This window comes from Macaca mulatta, chromosome X (assembly GCF_049350105.2).
Source record: "Macaca mulatta isolate MMU2019108-1 chromosome X, T2T-MMU8v2.0, whole genome shotgun sequence".
In the NCBI taxonomy this organism is placed as follows: Eukaryota; Metazoa; Chordata; class Mammalia; order Primates; family Cercopithecidae; genus Macaca; species Macaca mulatta.
The window spans coordinates 84,594,597-84,613,461 of NC_133426.1; the positions used below are offsets into that span (position 1 = coordinate 84,594,597).

The window sequence follows — 18,865 nt, forward strand, 5'->3', positions numbered from 1 at the left end:
AATCAGCTGAAAGTAAGGCCAGTAGGTTCAACTAGATTGCAAATTCCTTGTAAGGAGGAATTTTGTCTTCACATCTTCTCATTCAAGTATTTTACTTCCCCTTACACTTTCTCATTTTCTCTCTATAGCACTTTGCATAGTAATTTGCATGTACAGCAGGAAAACAATAAATGACTAGTGAGATTCTATGTCTTTCTTTATAGAGAACATTATATTTTTAACTCATGTCAGTAGAACATGCCATTTGTTATTCTAAGGATAGTTGCCAGTTTGAGTCAGAAGGGACCTTTGAGATCTTGTACCAATAGACTTTTAACATGTGAAAAAGCAAGATTCAAAACCTGGTGATGAGATTGTAGTGGTAATGACTTCTTTAAGAGCACATAGCTAGGGCTGGGAGTAGAACCCAGGCATTATGGCCATCAGACCAGTTCTACTACCATACTGCCACCCTCATTCTCACTCTTCCTTTTGATTTCCCTTCATTAATGACACATTTTTCAGAGAGTCAATTGAGGTAATCACTGCAGACAAAATCTGTGAAAGGTCAAGAGTTGGTCCTCAGTTATTTGCTTCTATCTTTCCCTTGGAATAGTTATCAACTTTCCTGGTTTAAAAAGATAACTTTCGAAGAAGATCGTAGATAGAAAACAGGGCTAATGTGCATATCTCACTTGGATGGACAGAACAGTGTACGGAGACTCATACCACAAACTTTTGCTCCAAGAACCACTGCAGGAACATACTGGGAAAACCAGAATAATTCAGAGATCCTTTGAAGGAACTGGCATGCCACTACAAATTCCGTGAGTTAGGTGAAAAACTGTGAGTTCTCAAAGTGTGATTGGGTGAAAACCTGCCTCTGAACAGACATCCCCACTGGGGAATCTGAAAGTCCAGATCACAAGAGGATTTAACCTTTCCTAGAACTGGAATGGATTTAGGGTGCCATGTGAAATATAAAAGTAAAAGCAGTAGTGGGAAGAGCCTTATAGGCACTCCCATTATCCAGCTTGAGCCCAGTGAAGCCATCCCTGACTATATCTCACAGGGGCCTTTGGGAAAGGCACCCAGTGGAATTAGGGAGGAGTCACAGGGTGTAAGAAGTTTCCAACTGAATTTTGCAATTACAACTGGGCACTAACTTTCTTGAACAGAAGCCAGGGAGCAAATGGGAACTGCTGAAGATATGAATGCAGGAGCCACAGCTAACATTGTGGGCAGATAGGGAGGGGTGAGACCTGAATGCCAAGTTTGCTTGCTCAGCGGGGAAGTTTATGGTCTTGGACAAGTTCTGAGTTCTGCACAAGCAAGCTGCCTGGATCTAAGCTTGGCACCATTAGCGGAGCACTATGGGAGTGAGGCTGGCCTTGCCAACTGTGTGGGAGGTGGGTGAGGCCTTTCACTACCAACTATCCCCCACTTCTTTGGTGAACTATATGGCACAATCAAAGCAGCTATAATCCCCTCTGGAACATAATCCTGTTGGCCTGAGAACCACATTCCCATTCCTCACGGAGGCTTTGGCAAGCCCTGCCCAAGGAGAGTCTGAGCTCACACCCACCTAAGCCTACCCCCAGCTGATGATATTTCTCTACCTGCCCTGGTAGATGAACACAAAAGACATACACTCTTGGGAGCTTTATGGACTTGCCCATCACCTGAGTAACGAGAATACTTCCCACAGCCAACATAGGGCAAGCTTATATCCCACTGCTAATGCCACAGCTGGTGCTCTCTTGCAAGCACCACCTCCTGGCTGGAGGCCAACCAATTCAGGCCATTACAGGAACACGTGGCAGAATAACCCTGCTCCTGGGAAGAAGAAAACAACAGAAAATATCACCACCTGCAATGTCCCGGCTAACCAGAGGTCTTGGGTGTGTTCACTGTACAACTTCACTGCTAGCATAACCAGCATTTGAGAAAGCCAGCACACTAATCATATCTACACCAAGGACTCTCACAGAGTCTAATTCACTCCCCTGCCACCTCAACCACAGCAGGTGCTGGTATCCATGGTTGGGAGACCTGAAGACAGATAACCTCACAGGATTCTTTGCAGATATTTCCCAGCACCACCCTAGAGCTTGGTATCTCTACTGGGTGGATAGACCCAGAAGAGCAGTAACAACCTCTGCAGTTTGGCTCTCATAAAGCCCCATTCCTAGGGGAAGGGAGAGAACACCACATCAATGGATCACCTTGTAGTGCAAAAGAATCTGAACAGCAGGACTTGAGTTCAGATCTTTCCACTGGTGGGTAGTTTCTCACAGCAGAGGCACAATTGCAGTGCTGGGTGCAGTAGGGGAAGTCTGCACTTATACCCCAACAAGCTGGTAATCTCTGTGATCATGAAGGGACTTGGAGAAGGGGTTCTTGTTCCCCTCTGGCACTCCACTGCAGACACAGCTGGGGCTTCTCCCACAGGAATGCAGTGTGGAGTCACCTATAGACAACCTTTCTGGAAAAATCCAGGGTGGGCACAGCCCCACAGAAGGAGCACACTCCAGATTCAGGCCTGCAAAAGAGGCAGTCACAATTCCTTCCTACTTGAAATATCAACATTTCTATAGATGAAAGGAAATGCCTGTCTGATCTGAATAACTGAAACACTAGAACAGGAGTGAGGTTGTGAAGTGAATAGCTTTCCTGAAGACCTAGCAGAAGAGGTAAGGTAGCTCCCACTCTTCATCATGATAAAACCTTAGCACATCTAATTGAGAGGTCCCCCAGACACCTTCCTCAAGGCTGAGACCTTGGCCCACTGTTGGATGTTACATCTACCTGCTTGCCTTAGCCACAACTGGTGCCTACCCAGGGTTACCTCCCTGACTGGCCTGAAACCTGAATCATCAACTCAGTAAATAAAACACGTGGAAAAAATTAAATGAATAAATAAAGTGTATATCATGAGAGAATGTGATAAGCTTTGAGAGATCCCTGCCATTTTAACTCCATAGGAGACAGTAAATATGACCACACACCAAGAATCTAACTACTACAACCAGCATTGGGAAAAGCCAATGCACAAAGACACTATAACTAAGGATCTCATACAGAGTGAGCATCAAAAGCAAATTAGGGTAAAATAAACATTGAAGTCAGATCCTTAAGAGGGACAAAACCCCAAAAATCCAAAAAACCACAGTTCAATAAAAAATAAATTCAATAACAATTTTAAGAAACAGTCTATCCAGATGAGAAGAAATCAGAAAAGTGATTCTGGTAATATGACAAAATAGAGTTCTATAACACCCCCAAAAGTTCACACTAGTTCTGCAGCAATAGATCCAAAGCAAGAAGAAACCTCTGAATTGCCAGATAAAGAATTCAGAAGATTCATTATTAAGCTATGCAAAGAGATACCAGAGAAAAGTGAAAATAAACTTAAATTAAAAAAAAAACCAGGATATGAATAAAACATTCTCCAGAGAAATAGATATCTTAAAGAAAATACAATCACAACTTTTGGAAATGAAAGACACATTTAGAGAAATACAAAATGCAGTGGAAACTCTCAACAATATGCTAGAACAAGTAGAAGAAAGAACTTCAGAACTCGAAGACACAGCTTTTGAATTAATGAATCAGACTAAGACAAAGAAAAAAGAATAAAAAAACGAACAAAGCCTCCACGAAATTTGAGGTTATGTTAAATTGGTGTTCCTGAGGAAGAAGAGAAATCTAAAAGTTTGGAAATCTTATTTGAGGATATAATTGAGGAAAATTTCCCTGGTCTTGCTAGAGATCTAGACATCCAAATACAAGGAGCTCAAAGAACTCCTGGGAAGTTAATTGCAAAAAGATCATCACATTAGGTAACCTATGAAGGAAAACCTATCAGATTAACAGCAGATTTCTCAGCATAAACCTTATAACCACAAAGGATTGGGGTCCTATCTTTAGCCTCCTTGAGAAAAAGTATTTTCAGCCATAAATTTTGTATCCAGCAAACCTAAACTTCATAAATGAAGGAGATATACAGTGGTTTTCAGATAAAGAAATGCTGAGAGAACTCTCCACTACCAAGCACTACAAGAAACGCTGAAAGAAGTTCTAAATGTTAAAACAAAACCTCAAAATACATCAAAACAGAACCTCCTTAAAGCATAAATTTCAAAGGGCCTATAAAACACTAACAAAATGAAAACAAAACAAAACAAAACAAGGTATTTAGGCAACAGGTTAGCATGATGAATGGAACAGTACCTCACATCTCCATATTAATATTGAATGTAAAAGGCATAAATGCCCCAATTAAAAGATACAGAATGGCAGAATGGATAAAAGTCCACCAACCAAGTATATGCTGTCTTCAAGATACTCATCTAACGCCTAAATATTAATACTCACATAAACTTAAGGTAAAGGAGTGGAAAAATATTCCATGCAAATAGAAACCAAAAGCCAGCAGGAGTAGCTAGGCTTATGTTAGACAAATCAGATTTTAAATCAATAACAGTTAAAAAAAAAAAAGGAAAAGAGGGACCCTATATAATGATAAAATAGTGCAACAGAAAAATATCACAATCATAAATATGTATGCTCCTAACATTGGAGCTCCCAACCTCATAAAACAGTTACTAGTAGACCTAAGAAATGAGATGGATGGCAACATAATAATAGTGGGGGACTTCAATACTCCACTGACAGCACTAGACATGTCATTAAGACAGAAAGTCAACACAGAAACAATGGACTTGAATTATACACCAGAACAAATAGACTTAAGAAATATTTACAGAACATTCTACTCAACAACTGCAGAATATACATTCTTATCAACAGTATATGAAACATTTTCCAAGAGAGACCATATTATAGGCTACAAAACAAGTCTCAAAAAATTTAAGAAAATCAAAACACATCAAGTATCCTTTCAGACCACAGTAGAATAAAACTGAAAATTAACTCCAAGAGGAACCTTCCAAACTATACAAACATATGGAAATTAAATAATCTGCTGTTGAAGAATCTTTGGGTAAACAATGAAATCAAGATGGAAATTAAAAAATTATTTGAACAGAATAATAGTGCCATAACTTATCAGAGCTTTGCAGATACAGAAAAAGCAGTGCTAAGAGGAAAGCTTATGGCATTAAATGCTTACATAAAAACATCTGAAAGAGCACAAAGAGACAATCTAAGATCACACGTCAAGGAACTAGAGAAACAAGAACAAACCAAACCCAAACCCAGCAGAAGAAAAGAAATAACAAAGATTAGAGCAGAACTAAATAAAATTGAAACAAAAAACCCCAAAAGATCAATTAAATAAAAAGCTGGTTCTTCACAAAGATAAACAAAATTAACAGAGCATTAGCAAGATTAACCATGAAAAGTAGAGAGAAGATCCAAATAAACTCAACTAAAAATGAAATGGGAGATATTACAACCAATACCACAGAAATGCAAAAAAAAAAAAAAAAAAATACAAGCCTACTGTGAACACATTTATACATACAAACTAGAAAATCTAGAGGATATAGATACATTTCTGGAAATATGCAACCCTCCTAGATTACATCAGAAAGAAATAGAAACTCTGAACAGACCAATAACAAGTAGGGAGATTGAAACAGTAATAAAAATATTGCTAACAAAAATTGTCCAGAACCAGATGGATTCACAGATGAATTCTACCAGAAATTTCAAGGAGAATTGTTATCAATCCTGCTGAAACGATTCTAAAAGATAGAGAAAGAGAAAGTCCTCCCTAAATCATTCTACGAAGCCAGTATCACTCTGCTATCAAAACCAGGAAAGGACATAATAAGAAAAGAAAACTACAGACCAATATCCCTAATGAACATACATGCAAAAATCCTCAACAAAATACTAGCTAACTGAATCCAACAGCATAACAAAAAGAAAATACAGCATGATCAAGTGAGTTTCATATCAGGGGTGCAGGGATGGTTTGACATACACAAATCAATAAATGTGATATATCATATAAACAGAATTAAAACCAAAAATCATATAATTATCTCAATAGATGCAGAAAAAACATTTGACAAAATCCAGCATTCATTTAGGAATGAAAACCCTTAGCAAAATTGGCATAGAAGGAACATACTTTAAGATAATAAAAGCTACCTATGACAAACCCACAGCCAACATTATACTGAATGGCAAAATTTGAAAGCATCCTCCCTGAGAACTGGAACAAGAAAAGGATGCCTACTTTCACCACTTCTATTCAACAGAGTACTAGAAGTCCTAGACAGAGCAATCAGACAAGAGAAAGAAATAAAAGACATCCAAATTGGTAAAGAGGAAGTCAAAGTGTCGCCGTTAACTGATGATATTATTGTATACCTAGAAAACCCTAAAGACTCATCCAAAAAGTTCCTAGATCTGATAAATGAATTCAGTAAAGTTTCAGGATACAAAATCAATGTACACAAATCAGTAGTGCTGCTATTCACCAACAATGACCAAGCTGAGAATCAAATCAAGAGCTCAATCCCTTTTGCAACAGCAGCAAAAATTAAATACTTAGAAATCTACCTAACCAAGGAGGTGAAGGATCTCTATAAGGAAAACTACAAAACACTGCTGAGAGAAATCATAGATAACACAGACAAATGGAAACACATCCCATGCTTATGGATGGGTAGAATCAATATTGTGAAAATGACCACAGTGCCAAAAGTAATCTACAGATATAACACAATTCCTGTCAAAGTACCATAATCATTATTCACAGAACTAGAAAAAGAATCCAAAAATTTATATGTAACCAAAAAAGAACCTGCATAGCCAAAGCAAGACTAATCAGAAAGGAGAAATCTGAAGGCATTACATTGCCCAAATTCAAACAATACTGCAAGACTATAGTTACCAAAACAGCATGGTACTGGTATAAAAATAAACACATAAACCAACAGAACAGAATACAGGACCCCAAAATAAAGCCAAATATTTGCATTCAACTGATCTTCAATAAAGCAAACAAAAACATAAACTGGGAAAAGACATCCTATTCAGCAAATGGTGCTGAAATAATTGGCAAGCCACATGTAGAAGAATGAAACTGGATCCTTGTCTTTCACTTTACACAAAAAATCAACTGAAGATGGATCAAAGACTTAAATCTAAGACCTGAAACCATAAAAACTCTAGAAAATAACATTGGAAAAATTCTTCTAGATGGTGGCTAAGGCAGACTTCATGACCAAGAACCCAAAAACAAATGCAACAAAAACAAAAATAAATAGATAAGACCTAATTAAACTAAAATAATTCTGCACAGCAAAAGAAATAATTAGCAGAGTAAATAGACAACCCACAGAATGGGAGAAAATATTTGTGAACTATGCATCTGACAAACAACTAATATACAGAGTCTACAACAACTCAAATAAATCAGCAAGAAAAAACCAAATAATCCCATCACAAAGTGGAAAAGGGACATGTATAGACAATTCTCAAAAGAAGATATAAAAATGACCAATGAACATATGACAAAATACTCAACATCACTAATTATCTGGGAAATGCAAATTAAAACCACAATGAGATAGTACCTTACTCCTACAAGAATTAATTAAAAAATTAAAAAATAATAGATGTTGGCATGGGTGTGGTGAAAAGGGAACACTTTTATGCTGCTGGAGGAAATGTAAACTAGTACAACTACTATGGCAAACAGTATGGAGATTACTTAAAGAACTAAAAGTAGAACTGTCATTTGATCCAGCAATACTACTATTGGGTTTCTATCCAAAGGAAAAGAAGTCATTATATGAAAAAGACACATGCACATGCATGTTTATCGCAGCACAACTCACAAGTGCAAAAATATGGAATCAGCCTAAATGCCCATCAATCAATGACTGTATAAAAATGTATATCTACACCATGGAATACTACTCAGCCATACAAATAAATGAAATTATGGCATTTGCATCAATCTGGATAGAGTTGAAGACCATTATTCTAAGTGAACTAGCTCAGGAATGGAAAACCAAACATTTATATGTTCTCACTTATATGTGGGAGCTAAGCTATGAGGATGCAAAGATATAAGAATGACATAATGGACTTTGGGGACTCAGGCAAGGGTGGGAAGGGAGTGAGGGATAAAAGACTACACATTGGGTACAGTGTACGCTGCTTGGGTGAGGGGAGCACTGAAATATCAGAAATCATCACCAAATAACTTATCAATGTAACCAGAAACCACCTGTTCCCCCAATACTATTAAAATTAAATTTAAAAGACCTAGAGACAGAAATACCATTCAACCCAGTAACCCCATTACTGGGTATATACCTGAAGGAATGTAAATTTTTCTATTATAAAGACACATGCATACATATGTTCATTGCAGCACTATTCACTATAGCAAAGATGTGGAATCAACCTAAATGCCCATCAATGATAGACTGAATAAAGAAAATGTGTGACATATACACCATAGAATACTATGAAGCCACAAAAAGGAATGAGATTACGTCCTTTGTAGGGACATGGATGGAACTGGAGCCCACAATCCTTAGCAAACTAATGCAGGAACAGAAAATCAAATACCGCATGTTCTCACTTATAAATGGGAGCTAAATGATGAGAACTCATGGACATATATAAGGGAACAACACACACTGGGGCCTGTTGGAGGTAGGAGGGTGGGAAGAGGGAGAGGATCAGGAAAAATAACTAAGGGATATTAGGCTTAATACCTTGGTGACAAAATCTGTACAACGAACCCCATGACACACATTTACCTATGTAACAAACCTGCACATCCTGCACATGTACCCCTGAACTTAAGAAGTTAAAAATAAAAAGAAAACTTTCATGCAGATGACTCAAATCTCTGTCCACTACAGCCACAAATGACTTACCTAAACTTTAGTCTCTCATTTTCAGCTGCTTATTAGATTGCTCTACTTCGATATCTTGTCTTTTAAAAAATTTCAAGCATATTTTCAGACAAATACAACCTTCTCTTCAACATTAACTTCCCCATCTTATATTTCTGTTTCTTCAATGACAGTAAGAGTCTTCCAGTCAGTCAGGCATAGGACCTGGCAGTCATCTTTGACTCCACCCTATCCTTATTTTATCCCTCATCAAGTCCTGTTGATTCTTATTTTGCAATGCCTCCTGACCCTTTCCTTCTTTCTTTCTCTTTCTTTCTTCTTTCTTTCTTTCTTTCTTTCTTTCTTTCTTTCTTTCTTTCTTTCTTTCTTTCTTTCTTTCTTTCTTTCTTTCTTTCTTTCTTTCTTTCAACGACTTAGTTCAGCATCCTTATCTTGTTATGCCTTAGCTACTTCACGGTGATCTATGCATCCTCTTTCACACTTAAATAATCAAGAGGTGAACCTGGCAAATTTCTACTTACACTTCAAGATTTATGTTGAAGTTATCACTCTCTATGAATACTCCCATGTGCATAGTTCTATTCTTTCGTTTATTACAGTGCTGTAATTACTCTTTTTGCTTACATGCCTGTCACACCCATTTAGACAGTAAGCTCATAGCTCATTAGTGGCAGTGAATTGCTTTATTCATTTTTTGCTCTTTTCCTCTCCGAATTGGGCAACTTTGAAGAGTAACTGTGTGGTTTTAAGAGCTGTTGAGTAATAGAGTATGTAATTTTCCAGGGTGGATGTCTAGGATCAGAGGAAGGAGCATGTTTCTCTCTTTCTCTCTCTCTCTGTGTGTGTGTGTGTCTGTGTGTGTGTAAGCACAGGTGCTGTTATGCAAGAATCTAAATAATGATGTAAAGTGATAGTAAAATGTGGATACATTGAGCGGGGTAGAATCTATTTAAAAGAAACCTGAAAATTCGCAGAGTGCAGGGGACCATGGCTCATGGATGGACACTTTACAAATCACCAGAGAAGAAAGGAAAGAGGGTGGAGCAGATTGAATCTACACATTTCGGCAGAAAGGGAGGCAAAGATCTTAAAACAAAGAAGGCATAGCAGTGGCTCATGCCTGTAATCCCAGCACTTTGGGTGACCAAGGTGGGTGGATCACCTGAGGCCGGGAGTTTGAGACCAGCCTGACCAACATGGAGAAACCCTGTCTCTACTAAAAATACAAAATTAGCTGGGCATGGTGGCACATGCCTATAATCCCAGCTTCTCAGGAGGCTGAGGCAGGAGAATCTCTTGAATCAAGGAGGTAGAGGCTGTGGTGAGCCGTGATTTCGCCATTGCACTCCAGCTTGGGCAACAAGAGTGAAACTCTGTCTCAAAAAAAAAAAAAAAAAAAACAAAAAACCATAAATGGTCTGGTGGGGCTGGAGGAGAGTTCAAAAGTGCCATAGGTCAGAGACTAATGGAAATCCAAAGACTCAAGGATATGTTTGATTATAGGGTTTGAATGAGACTGATGGGTATTTTTGGATTGAACCAACAGCAGAGACAATATGATTAAATCAGTATCTGGATGTACTTTTATGATTCTATTAAGTTATATGTCTGCCAAGATTTCCTTTACCTTTCTAGTAAATACTAGCATGCACCAGATAGTCTGTATGTGTTGGAGGACTGCCAACAGGAGTGGGGTGATGAAGGCAGGGCCAAAGCAGAAGAGGAAGTGGGGAGGCTGGGACTCAGGGTTCCTAAAACTGATACTTCCTCTTCTGCTGCTGAGCAGTGGCAGGATGCAGAAAACATATTTTAAGAGGGTGCAGCTCAGTGGAGCACTGTTTTTATTTGACCAACTCCCCAGTGCCCTCTTTCCTCCTCTCCATGTAGCCTATTACTGTCAAATGAAAAAAAGTTGGTTGTGCCATCCTGTAAGTCTGAGCTCAGGGAGGTTAGGGACAATGCTGTATTAATCTTTTGATACAGTAGGCACTCATTAATGTTTGTTGAATCAATATCTGAATGAATAGGAGAGTCAACAAATATGAGTGTTTTGTAAATTACAAAGCTCTTTAAAATTTAAATTTTTATTACTCTCTTTCTTATTCATATAAGGCTCACCTACTTTGACCACACCACCCCACAGTCATATCTCTCTTTGCACATAGGAAAATGTGGAATTGATGTTTATTGAGTGATTGTTTATTGATTGACTAGAGTAAAGCTACTCATTCTCTATGGAGACTTAATCTACAAACCATCAGGCTATACTAATAATCCCAGTGACTTTCTTCCATCGTAGTGAAGGATTTGGGGGAAGATGGCAGAATGACCCTTCTGTCTGTGATCACTTTAGCCCTATCATTACAATAAGTAGCTTTCTTACTTTATATTTCCAGGGATGTGTTGCTCACAGGGATATGCTTTTTGGGAATACATTTCCAAGGATATGTATTCTCATTGGTATTTAAAACTATGGGGGGACTGATACTTCGTTGCTGACAGTTCTCAGGTGTTTCTTCTGTAGTCTCTTATTCTCCTTAAGAGGAGAACGTCAAACCCATCAATTCAGGCCATTCTGTTGTCAGACAGTTGGAATCTAAACTTTATATGACACTGTCAAACCAAAAAGGACCTTGGACTGTGGCATTCAGAACTAGTGACAGTGTGTCTCCTTCCATTGTACTGTGCCAAAAATGCTTTATCCTGTATAACCAGATTAAAAGGATGCATAAGACCAGACCTTAAGGGAAATGAAAGTTACCAAAAGGCAATAGAGATCTTGAGGAGTGCATGAGTGCGTGCGACAGTGTATAGTGCAGGATACTTTCACCCCTAGTTTGGATGATAGAAATGTGTTGCAACTTACATACATACTTTTGAACTTCTTGTAAAGCACTAACTAGAGGGCCTTTTTCCAGGAATACCTCTATAACTCTCTACCTAATTCCTAGCAGCTTGGAATCCTCTGATGTTCTGAGGTCATTGCTCTCAGCTAACTCTGAGGCCTGCTTCTATTATCTTGGCATTTAGATGTCTGGTTCTTGCCAAATAATTGTTCTCTATGAGATTGCTTTTTATTTAAGGCCCTTTGTCTTAAGTAAGAATTCAAATTCAGATCAACCACAAATGGTAACCAATTTGGAATGAAAAGAAGCTTTATTACCTTCTGAGGCCTGAACATTTTCTAGGAACTTTGGAATAAGTATGTAAGACACATCTGAGATGTTTGAGTGTTGTTAGTATTAGCTCAATTCCATTGAGCTTGTTGAATCCATGACAACACAAAGACAACCATTTCTAGAAACAAACACTGTTAATGTGAAATTTATGAGAAATCTTAACAAGTCTTATACTTTAGACATCTTGAAATGCTATTCAAAATTGGATTTTTCTTTCCCTTTTAGGGAAAAGGGATTGATGAAAAATAAAACAATGTCCAAATATCTCCTATTTTTTCTTTAGCTCAAGGACCCTAAGTCTAGATCTGAACTCCTGTTTCTTTTCTATCAGTTACATTTAAGTAGGAGCTCAAATGTCTGGGTTATATTGATTCTGAAAGCACTCTAAACAAGATAATGACATTTTATTCATCAAAAGGAAAATCAACTATGTGTTAAATGTCCAAGGGCTTATGTTTACTCTTCTGTCTCTTTTCCTCTATTTCTATAAGGACCTCTTCCTAACTTATCCCCCAAATTTAAAATATTTTTCTTTCTCTTTTCTTCCCTATGTACCCCCCACCCCTAGTCTAGAAGAAGGACTGTGGGGCACAAAGAAAGGAGAGGTCATGTCATGATGAGATGGAGTGGGATGAGACAGAATGAAGCAGCAGTATAGAATAATTTATACAGTGGCCTTTTCTACTAATCCATAAAGAATTCTTAATTAAAGGCAAAAGTAATTGTCATCTGATGGTGTTTTAGCACCTTGATTGTAACATGAATTAATGGACCTAAGATGTCTGGATTTATCTAATCAAATTAGGTAAAAGGAATGACTTTATTGCCTTTTCTGTAAGGATGAGGATATGTACTTCTTGCTATGAGTCTATCAGGCTTCCTTGCAGTTTTTTTTTTTTTTTTTTTTTTTTTTTTTTTTTTTTTTTAAGACGGAGTCTCACTGTGTCGCTAGGCTCCAGTACAGTGGCTCTATCTCGGCTCACTGCAACCTCTGCCACCTGGGTTCAGGCGATTCTCCTGCCTCAGCCTCCTAAGTAGCTGGTACTACAGGCAGGTACCACCACACCCAGGTAATTTTTGTATTTTTAGTAGAGATGGGGTTTCGCCATATTGGCCAGGATGGTCTCAATCTCTTAGCTTTGTGATCCACCCACCTCAGCCTCCCAAAGTGCTGGTATTACAGGCGTGAGCCACCACACACAGTCAACAGTTTTATTTCTGCACTGCAAAGCAACAAATTGACATACTGACTAATCTATCTTTTGTAGGGTTGACTGATATAAATATATCTTTCAACAGTTTGTTCATATCTGATTGAACTGGGAAAACTTTTCTCACTGACCCTTAAATCATACCACATAGGTGTTCATGTGGCCTGAAATGCAAATAACACTGGAGTGAGAGATAAAAGTGACTTTAGGTCTTTTTATTTTAGACACACACACACACACACACACACACAACTACACATACATATTTTAAAAACATGATTTGTATTATAACCAAATCTGTGATTGAACTAGTGGTTTTATGAAAGAGTAGTGGGATATTGTGTTGCATTCAAAACTTGGTGCAAAAAACTATTTTAATCCTTAGCATATAATCCTAAGAATCAATGGGCTTGGTTAAAGTAGTAACAATAAAAAGTGGATAGTGCTTTCACAGAAATACTTCTTAAATACTACTCTTAAATAGTTTTACTCCTTTTAGAGTTCACATTGAGGGTGTGCATAAGTATTGTAGGGCTAGTGACAACTATAATCCAGAGTGTTTGATGCTACTGACAGGTCCTAAGAGTAGGATGAAGTTGCTGAGACTTAGAGTGATGTCCCTGACCTAGAAATACAGTCTAGGGAGTAGAAAGTATCTAGCTCTACTCTCTCCCCATGCAATCAGTTTTGTTATGTGTTTTATCCTACTGGAATGAATGGAATTTAAACAAAATCCTTCTGATGGTGGTTTGTGTTTTCAAATTGCTTTCAGATTTTATATTTATCATTTTAAGAGATTTAGAAAATATTCCTATTAGCTCATTACTGCATTAGATACACAAAAGAACCAAGAAATACTAATGGCCATTAACTTGCCAGAGAACACCCAGCTGTTTACATGTCAAAGCTAGGGTGAACTCCCAGTGATCCCAGTTACCCAGTTTATCTCCCATTGAAATCCACGCAGCAAGATAGTTTAGAGCAGCCACTGTTAGGTGTTAAGAACATGAGAACAACAAAATGGACCAAAGTAGAGGTCCATACTGGGCAATGTTATTTGGGAGATTATGATAGTTACCATTCACAGTATCGAATTCACAAGGTTGGGTATGTACCTTAAGAATCAGCACCTTCCCTTTATTATCGGCCAATTATACTGAAAATACAAACTTATAATTTTCTATACTGTGGAAGAATCTTGCTTTTATGACAGATAAATAGTTTCTAAATGCATCAAAATTTCATTAAGGGAAGGTAGTGGAAAATGAGAATTGATGATTCTGGGTTAGGAATACACTAACATGCTAGATTAAGTCTAAAAGCAAATTGCAAACTTTTCTTAACCTACCATTATCTGTGTGCTTACTGACTCCCAAACTGACTTATTTCATTAGGAGGAACCCTGATTGGCTGGTGTAGTCAATACTTAGGGGAACAGGGGAACAATTTTTTATTAAAAATAAATAATTTTTATTTATTTATGGATGAATGTAAATATAGCACTTGAAGTTGTTTATGATGTAAAAACAGATAGCTTTTAGTTCTAATTAAGCCATTAATAGTAAAACAACAACAGAAACCATTTTTGAATGATTAAGACTTCTTGCAATAAAGTTAAAATTGTCTAGGAACAAATTTTCCTAATGTATTTCAAATGTAATGCAGTCCTTTGTATTTTGTAATGCATTGTAAAAATACATTTTTTTTTGTATTTAAAATAGTGTACAGTCTAGTTCAGATTTAGTTACAGTTTCTTTTAAAATAATCATTTGTTAGACGTATGGTATCATAGCTTCTCTCTAGGTTTCAAAATAATCAGAATACTGGAAAGCAGAACCACTGAATTCAGTAGGTGGAGCTCACCAACCCATTTGTTTCCTCTTGAAAACAGCTTTTTTGCCGCTAAGTAGAAAAATGTTACTGGCTAAAGATTTTATTAAAATGTATGAATTTTTGGCTCTGTGTAAACTTAGTCTACGCCAGATGAGTCTAAGTTGCTAAATAGATCGTGCAATTTTCTTCTATTCAGTTATAGTTGAGAGAGCTTTATTTTTACAGTCTCTGGCCAGAACTGGCTACTTTCTAGTTGTACGGTGTGTTTCAAGAATTTTTTTTAGCCTCTCTCAGTCTATTTTCTCTTTCATAAACACGGACAGTAACACCTACCTTGTCTAAATTATAGGGTGTTGAAAGGTTCGGGTGGGATAATAAATGTGAAACTACCTTATGAAAATTTTACTCTCCACTGGTTTACCTTCAGTAATCACTACATATTTATTTTCCATATTGAAGGAAAATATCACTACATTAGAGAAACTCCACTGAACGCTCAAAATGGGATTTGAAAACATATCTCACATTTCTGGCTTAATTGCAAAGGTGCTAGAGGCTTGCAGAGTGTGTCTCCTCTGTATATTGCCACATTGAGCCCTAGAAGAAGCACTGAGCAATATTTGTTGACAGACTGATCATATAATCAGATCTCTGGCTAAGAAATAAAGCAGAAAGAATTCATACTAGCACCCAAACTTAAAGCAAGCAAGGCAGATAACTTATCCCCAAACTCCTGGGAATTTGCTAAAATTTACCATCAGTAACGTTTTACTACATACTGTTCTGGTCTCAGTACTGAATACTGAGTTTCCTTACCTGCTAACTTCAAGGTCCACAGTTTACTGTCCTTTGCGTTTTTTCTCAGCAGCAAGCTCCAAGTCTTCAGTAAATTTGATCTACCAGTCCTTGCAACTAATCCTTGTTGGTGAGCTGCACAGTATCTGGATACCCTGTAGGGTCATAAAAGCACAGTCCATTCACAGAGTGCCTGCTCTATAGGCAAGCTTCTTTGCAAAGATGGGTTGCTGCTATTTTTCAGAGGAGAGAGGGCAGGGCACATTTGCTAGCCAATATATACAGATATACAGATTCTTCTTCCTCTTTCAGATTAGCCTTCAAACTGTTAAAGCACTCCCGGAGTCTGACTTCTCTGGTGCAAAGTGGGGGAGGGGAAGGGTCAGAGAGGAAGGAAGAATAGAAACTGGAGGCTTGCAGGTTGCGTGTATGTATAAATAAGCTTTTCTTCCTAGCTTCAGGAATAGAATTCTCAGGAAATTATTCTGCTGCTTTAAGATGGGAAGCAGAGGGGAGTGTTCTCTCTTCAGCTTAGTTCTCTCTGATTTCTATGACTGTGAGTCATTAGACTATTTGTAAGTGGGGAAAGATAATCATGCCAGTATATGCTAATATAACTGGCATTATGTGAAACTTGATCTTAAGCAACGTAAATTTCATCTCTCTGTTTCTCACTCTCTTTCCTTAATGACACCTGTGGCTCTATCCACATTCTAAAACGCCTTTTCCTTTCTGGTTACTTTTTGAGCTTTGTTTCCCGAAGTCTTCATAACAATAAATTGCCTCCATTGGATTAAAACTGTTTTTTTTTTTTCTTTTTCTGTCCCACTGAAGATGATCTGGAATGACTGGGCTTGCTGTCAGTGGTCCTGTGTTGGAAATTTGGGGGATCAGGCAAGTGTTCTTGGTCTTTGGCTAGGCTCTGAGGTGTTAGAGCTCTGGGGTGCTCAGTATGGCTTCTGGAGAATAGGGACATAGCAGTCTGGTATGTGCTGATTGAAGCCTGGGTAAGCACTTCATTGTTAAAAACCAAATTGAGAAGACCCTGATGTGAATTTGTTACATCAATTATCTTGAGTTATATTAAGAAGATTCTATATGGAGATGGGCATAAATATGTTGATTTTAACACTTTGTAAACATGCCCCATAACTAACAACTAGTTTTATGTACTTGTAAAATATGAGCCCAGCAGTAGCCTTCTGGCTTGCTACCTGCCGTAGGGACAAAGTCATTTACCCAAACTTTGTATCTTTAGGTACAAGAATTACCTCACAACCAACCTGGGACAATCGCTCTAAGGCCCCTTGAATCTTTATCTCTTTTCACAGAGTTCTGGATTGTGGTGGTGATGGTGATAGTTGGAGGAAAAGGCTATCCAACCACATTAGAAGGGATGATAACATTTGGATTCAAGACTAGACTTTCTAATCCTCTCCTAGGGAGTTTTAGTAACTAAACTGACATTCAAACTAGTATTTCTTCAACTGAGTTTGGATCCCCAAAGATCTATAGGAAAGTTTATAAGTGAGACAAAGAGTGAATTATCACTTTTCCTCCAGTCTGAAATGTTATAGCCATTTTGAGCTACAGTGGAAGGGCAATTCATACTTAAGAAATGAAGAAAAGAGAAAGGGACTAGATCCTTTGTGGGGATAAGAAAGAGAGATCAGATTGCTACTGTGTCTATGTCAAAAAAGAAGACATAAGAAATTCCATTTTGATCTGTACCAAGAAAAATTGTTTCTGCTTTGAGATGCTGTTAACCTGTAATTTTAGCTCCAACCCTGTGTTCACAGAAACATGTGCTGTATTGAATCAAAGTTTAATGGATTTAGGGCTGTGCAGGATGTGCCTTGTTAACAATATGTTTGCAGGCAGTATGCTTGGTAAAAGTCATCACCATTCTCCATTCTCGATTAACCAGGGACACAATACATTGCAGAAAGCCGCAGGGACCTCTGCCCAAGGAAGCCTGAGTATTGTCCAAGATTTTCCCCCACTGAGGCAGCCTGAGTTATGGCCTCGTGAGAAAGGAAAGACTTTACCATCCCCCAGCCCGACCCATAAAGGGTCTCTGCTGAAGAGTAGTAGTGAAAGAAGGAGGCCTGTTTGCAGATGAGATAAGAGGAAGGCTTCTGTCTCCTGCTCCTCCCTGGGAATGGAATGTCTCGGTGTAAAGTCAACCATTCCCATTGGTTCTATTCTGAGATAGGAGAAAACCGCCCTGTGGCTGGAGGCGAGATATGCTGGCAGCAATACTACTCGGTTACTCTTTGCTACACTGAGGTGTTTGTGTAAAGTGAAACATAAATCTGGCCTACGTGCACATCCAGGCACAGTACCTTTCCTTAAACTTATTCATGATACAGATTCCTTTGCTCACATGTTTTCCTGCTGACCTTCTCCCCACCTGTTGCCCTGCTACACTCCCCTCACCAAGATAGTAAAAATAATGATCAATAAATACTGAGGGAACTCAGAGACCAGCGCCGGTGCAGGTCCTCGCATGCTGAGTGTGCCTGTCCCCTGGGCCCACTGTTCTTTCTCTATACTTTTTCTCTGTGTCTTATTTCTTTTCTCAGTCTCTCATCCCACCTGACGAGAAATACCCACAGGTGTGGAGGGGCAGGCCCCCTTCAATCCTTGAGCTTCAAGTTGGCACCAAAATAGCTGTGGCAGAGAGGGTGTTTCTTGTGGTTCTTCTTTGTGCTCCCCTACTTGTTTCTTTCATTAGCTAATTCTGTGTTCCTGAACAATGGGAAATGCAGTGATGCACCCATTCCCAAATGGGTCTTTGCCTTGTACAGCTGGATCAATTTACACCACATTTGCTATAAATGACATCAGACTCCTTGTATCCTTTCTTCATCTCTTTATCTTTTCTCTTCCCATCCATCCATCTTCATTACATATCTACTCTCACATTCTCTTTCACTTTAGGAAAGGTTGAAGAGCCCAGAATGATACCTATCTGCTGCTGTCTCTCTACTCTTGCTCATTTTCCCAGACT

At 38.3% G+C, this 18,865-nt stretch overlaps 1 protein-coding gene across 3 annotated transcripts in view; it reads right to left on the reverse strand.

Annotated features, from left to right (window-relative positions):
• CYSLTR1 (cysteinyl leukotriene receptor 1) overlaps nucleotides 1-16,413 on the reverse strand; it is an 87,068-nt gene extending 70,655 nt beyond the window's left edge. Inside the window, exon 1 of one of the 3 annotated variants that reach the window (XM_028841951.2) lies at nucleotides 15,874-16,413. The gene's annotated coding sequence lies outside the window, so the exon portion shown is untranslated. The remainder of the gene's footprint in view (nucleotides 1-15,873) is intronic. The other 2 variants (XM_001100982.5, XM_077989488.1) reach the window with 2 other exon arrangements.
• Nucleotides 16,414-18,865: the final 2,452 nt, after the last annotated feature.